This window comes from Saccopteryx bilineata, chromosome 4 (assembly GCF_036850765.1).
Source record: "Saccopteryx bilineata isolate mSacBil1 chromosome 4, mSacBil1_pri_phased_curated, whole genome shotgun sequence".
In the NCBI taxonomy this organism is placed as follows: Eukaryota; Metazoa; Chordata; class Mammalia; order Chiroptera; family Emballonuridae; genus Saccopteryx; species Saccopteryx bilineata.
In genome coordinates this window covers 205747641-205753640 of record NC_089493.1, presented here as the reverse complement: position 1 = coordinate 205753640, position 6000 = coordinate 205747641, and positions in this window count along the sequence as shown.

The following is a 6000-nucleotide window of genomic DNA, read 5'->3' as shown; positions in this document are numbered from 1 at the left end:
AGGAAGAATAAATATAATCAAAATGGCCATATTACCCAAAGCAATATATCAATTTAATGCAATTCCCATCAAAATTCCTATGAGATTTTTTAAAGAAATGGAACAAAAAATCATCAGATTTATATGGAACTATAAAAAACCCCGAATAGCCAAAACAATCCTAAGGAAAAAGAATGAAGCTGGGGGCATTACAATACCTGACTTTAAACTATATTATAGGGCCACGATAATCAAAACAGCATGGTATTGGCAGAAAAATAGACACTCAGACCAATGGAACAGAATAGAAAGCCCAGAAATAAAACCACATATATATGGTCAAATAATCTTTGATAAAGGGGCCAACAACACACAATGGAGAAAAGAAAGCCTCTTCAACAAATGGTGTTGGGAAAACTGGAAAGCCACATGCAAAAGAATGAAACTCGACTACAGCCTGTCCCCGTGTAATAAAATTAATTCAAAATGGATCAAAGACCTAAATATAAGACCTAAACAATAAAGTACATAGAAGAAGACATAGGTACTAAACTCATGGACCTGGGTTTTAAAGAACATTTTATGAACTTGACTCCTGTGGCAAGAGAAGTGAAGGCAAAGATAAATGAATGGGACTACATCAGAATAAAAAGTTTTTGCTCAGCAAGAGAAACTGATATCAAAATAAACAGACAGCCAACTAAATGGGAAATGATATTTTCAAACAACAGCTCAGATAAGGGCCTAATATCCAAAATTTACAAAGAACTCATAAAACTCAACAACAAACAAACCAACAATCCAATAAAAAAATGGGAAGAGGACATGAACAGACACTTCTCCCAGGAAGAGATACAAATGGCCAACAGATATATGAAAAGATGCTCAGCTTCATTAGTTATTAGAGAAATGCAAATCAAAACTACAATGAGATACCACCTCACCCCTGTTAGATTAGCTATTATCAACAAGACGGGTAATAGCAAATGTTGCAGAGGCTGCGGAGAAAAGGGAACTCTCATCCACTGTTTGTGGGATTGTAAAGTAGTACAACCATTATGAAGGAAAGTATGGTGGTTCCTCAAAAAACTGCAAATAGAACTACCTTATGACCCAGCAATCCCTCTACTGGGTATATACCCCAAAACCTCAGAAACATTGATACGTAAAGACACATGTAGCCCCATGTTCATTGCAGCACTGTTCACAGTGGCCAAGACATGGAAACAACCAAAAAGCCCTTCAATAGAAGACTGGATAAAGAAGATGTGGCACATATACACTATGGAATACTACTCAGCCATAAGAAATGATGACATCAGATCATTTACAGCAAAATGGTTGGATCTTGATTGGTTGGTTCACTCCAACATTATATGGAGTGAAATAAGTAAATCAGAAGAAAACAAGAACTACATGATTCCATACATTGGTGGAACATAAAAACGAGACTAAGAGACATGGACAAGAGTGTGGTGGTTACCAGGGGTGGGGGGAGGGAGGACATGGGAGGGAGGGAGGGAGAGAGTTAGGGGGAGGGGGAGGGGTACAGAGAACTAGATAGAGGGTGGCGGAGAACAATCTGACTTTGTGCGAGGGGTATGCAACATAATTTAATGACAAAATAACCTAGACATGTTTTCTTTGAATATATGTACCCTGATTTATTAATGTCATCCCATTACCATTAATAAAAAATTATTTAAAAATAAATAAATAAATAAAATGACTTTCTACATCAATCATGTTTGTGAGAGAACATTTAAAAATAATGATAATATGATGATGATAAATTCAATTATCTACATCAGTTTGATCTCCTCTATGTAATATTATCTTCCTTTTTACTTTCAAAATATCAATGACCCCTATTTTTGGACATCTTCTATGGCTGGATTATTTGCTGTTGTTCTCTTCTTTTCTGGCTATGCTTGCTTCTGAGTGGTTTCTAATTCTCTCATCTAATCTATTCCTACTACTCCCTAGAGAACAGTAAGACCTTAGTGAAAGAGAGCTGGGGAATCTGACCACTAATCCTTGGTGCAAAAGAAAGTTATTACTTACACCTTATCAAAGGAACAATTAGGGCCTAATAAATTAGGACCCAGAATCACCTCCCTCATTGTGCAATGCTTCTTTCATGATCTTTATTTTATATATATATAATAAAACTATATACATATTATGTAAAATATTATATAAAATTATTATATATGTATTTCCAAGTACTTTGAAATCAAGAATTTCTAGTTTATTACTCTAAAAAATTTATTGGGGAAAAACTTTTTTTCTTCTTTTCCAAGTGAGAGGAGGGGAGAGAGGTTGGGGCACTCTCACATGTGCCCCAACCAGGATGCACTCAGCAACCCCCATCTGGGACCGATGCTCTGCCCATTTGGGGCCATGCTTGCAACCAAACTATTTTTAGCACCTGAGGTGGAGGCACCACCAAGCCATCCTCAGTGCATGGGCAATGCACTTGAACCAATTAAGCCATGTTTGCGGGAGGGAAAGAGAGAAAGAAAGAGAGAAAGGGGAGGGGGAGGGTTGGAGAAACAGATGGTTGCTTCTCTTGTGTGCCCTGACTGGGAATTGAATCTGGGACTCCCACACACCAGGCTGATGCTCTACCACTAAGCCAGCCAGCCAGGACCTGAGAAAAACATTTAAAAAAATATTTCCATTGATCTGAGAGAGAGAGAGAGAGAAGGAAGACAGAAAGATGGGAAGAAGGGAAAGACAGAGAGAAAGAGAGAAGCATCAACTTGTTCTACTTACTTTTTCCATTTATATAGTTGCGCACTCATTGATTGCTTCTTGTTTGTGCTCTGACTAGGGATCAAACTCATGACCTAGGTGCACTGGGATCACACTTTATCCACTGAGCTACCTGGCCAGGGCCAAGGAAAAAAATTTTTTTATTTTAAGGCTTTATTTATTCATTTTAGAGAAGAGAGAGAGAGAAAGAAAGGGGAGGAGCAGGAAGCATCAACTCCTATATGGGCCTAGACAGGGCAATCCCAGGGTTTTAAACTGGTGACCTCTGTGTTCCAGGTTGACACTTTATCCACTGCACCACCACAGGTCAGGCCAAATTTTTTTATTTAATTTTTCAATTATAATTTACATTCTGGGCTTGGCCTGTGGTTTGAAATTTTTAAAATTTTATTTTTCAATTACAATTTACATTCTGGGCCTGACCTGTGGTGGAACAGTGGATCAAGCGTCAACCTGGAATGCTGAAGTCACCAGTTCAAAACCCTGGGCTTGCCTGGTCAAGGCACATATGGGAGTCGATGCTTCCTGCTCCTCCTCCGTTCTCCCTCTGTCTGTCTCTACCTCCTCTCTAAATTGAATACATAAAAATCTTTTTTTCTTTTTTCCTTTTTTTTACGAGAGAGACAGAGAAAGAGACAGTTAGGGACAGACTGAGAGGAAGGGAGAGAGATGAGAAGCATCAATTCTTCGTTGCGGCACTTTAGTTGTTCATTGATTGCTTTCTCATATTTGCCTTGACCCAGGGGCTACAGCAAACTGAGTAACCCCTTGCTCAAGCCAGAGACCTTGGGCTTAAGCCAGTGACCGTGATGTCATGTCTATGATCCCATGCTCAAGCCAGTGACCCTGTGCTCAAGCTGATGAGCCCGTGGTCAAGCGGTGATCTCAGGGTTTTGAACCTGGGTCCCCAGCATTCCAGGCTGACACTCTATCCCCTGCACCACCACCTGGTCATGCAAATAAATAAAATTCTTAAAAAACAAAAACAAACAGAAAAAATTTATATTCTGTCAGGGGGATGCTGGGGTGGTGAAGAGATTAAGTAAAAAAGAGAAAAACTCGCCTGACCAGGCGGTGGTGCAGTGGATAGAGCATCAGACTGGGATGCGGAGGACCCAGGTTCGAGACCCCGAGGTTGCCAGTTTGAGCCCGGGCTCATCTGGCTTGAGCAAAAAGCTCACCAGCTTGGACCCAAGGTCACTGGCTCGAGCAAGGGGTTATTCGGTCTGCTGAAGGCCCACGGTCAAGGCACATATGAGAAAGCAATCAATGAACAACTAAGGTGTCACAATGCGCAACAAAAAACTAATAATTGATGCTTCTCATCTCTCCGTTCCTGTCTGTCCCTGTCTATCCCCCACTCTGACTCTCTCTCTGTCTCTGTAAAAAAATAAAATAAAAATAAATAAAAATAATTATTTAAAAAAAAAAAGAAAAACTAATGGACATGGAAAAATTACAGTTTACATTTAATATTACTTTGTATTAGTGTCAGGTATATAGCATAGTGATTAGGCTATCATATAGTTTATAAGGTGAGCCTTTTTTTTTGTTTGTTTGTTTTTTTGTATTTTTCTGAAGCTGGAAACGGGGAGGCAGACAGACTCCCACATGCACCTGACCGGGATCCACCTGGCACGCCCACCAGGGAGCAATGCTCTGCCCATCGGGGCATCGCTCTGTTGTGACCAGAACCACTCTAGCGCCTGGGGCAGAGGCCAAGGAGCCATCCCCAGCACCCGGGCTATCTTTTGCTCCAATGGAGACTTGGCTGCAGGAGGGGAAGAGAGAGACAGAGAGGAAGGAGAGGGAGAGGGTTGGAGAAGCAGATGGGCGCTTCTCCTGTGTGCCCTGGCTGGGAATCAAACCTGGGACTTCCGCATGCCAGGCCGACACTCTACCGCTGAGCCAACCGGCCAGGGCAGCCCTTTTTTTTTTTTAATTTTTATTTTTTTTACAGAGACAGAGAGAGAGACAGAGAGAGGGATAGACAGGGACAGACAGACAGGAACAGAGAGATGAGAAGCATCAATCATTAGTTTTTCATTGACCTTTGCGACACCTTAGTTGTTCATTGATTGCTTTCTCATATGTGCCTTGACCGCGGCCTTCAGCAGATCGAGTAACCCCTTGCTTGAGCCACCAACCTTGGGTTCAAGCTGGTGGGCTTTTTGCTCAAACCAGATGAGCCGGCGCTCAAGCTGGCGACCTTGGGGTCTTGAACCTGGGTCCTCTGCATCCCAGTTGGATGCTCTATCCACTGTGCCACAGCCTGGCAGGCAGGTGGGCCCTTTTATATTTCAAGAATCCACCTGGCACCATATCTAATGATTACAATATTACTGACTATTTTTTCTACACTATAGTTTACATTGCCATATTGGGAAAAATTTAGTTTGACAAAGTAGTTTGATAGATGTTCTTTTCTTTCTCAATTATTTTTTTTAATATTTAATATTAGTATTGTTGTAAGTCAAATGTATACTGATGATGGGAATGGTCATCTAAAAGTTACAAAAATTATAGTTTGAAATATAACTGGCAGATATGAGAAAATATAGTGTTACAGAACTCTGGACCAAATCAATGCTGATTCATGTTTCAGATTTTCACTGATTTCACATCTTGGCTTTTTACTGTCAACAAGTGATGGCTTAAAAGTTCTTCCACATATGAAATTCCATGCTACTTTTCCAAATAAAATTTACATTAATTGAGGAAATATAATAGATTACTATCTGCTGGAACCCATATGAAATATCTTCAAAAGTGCCTTGTTTTTAGAAAGTCTGATTTATATGTTTTGTTATTGAATACATATATGACCTTGTGGTAGAACAATTTGATTACACATATAAAACATGAAAGTCAATGCCAAATCTGAAGGGTCTGATACAGCAGACATTGCTTGCTATATGTGAAGCTTAATTAAAAAGCTGTAATTTATTTTAGCAAAAGTTTCTTCTTAAAAAAAAAAGTTTCTTTTTGGTAATATGAACCACATATTTAGTAAAGTGTAGAAATGCACAATGTTTTATTAATCAAGATGGATGGAAAATAAAACAGTGTAATGGTAGTTTCCATTAGAGGGAAAGGCAAATGGAAAAACATGGGATTCTTTTAGTTCTTGCAATACTGTTTCACCGAAAATCTCTCTCTTTTTTAAAGGGCTGAAATAGAATTTTGGCTCTTAGATTATTTATAAGTAATACATATTCCAAACATGAAAATGAAATGTTGGTT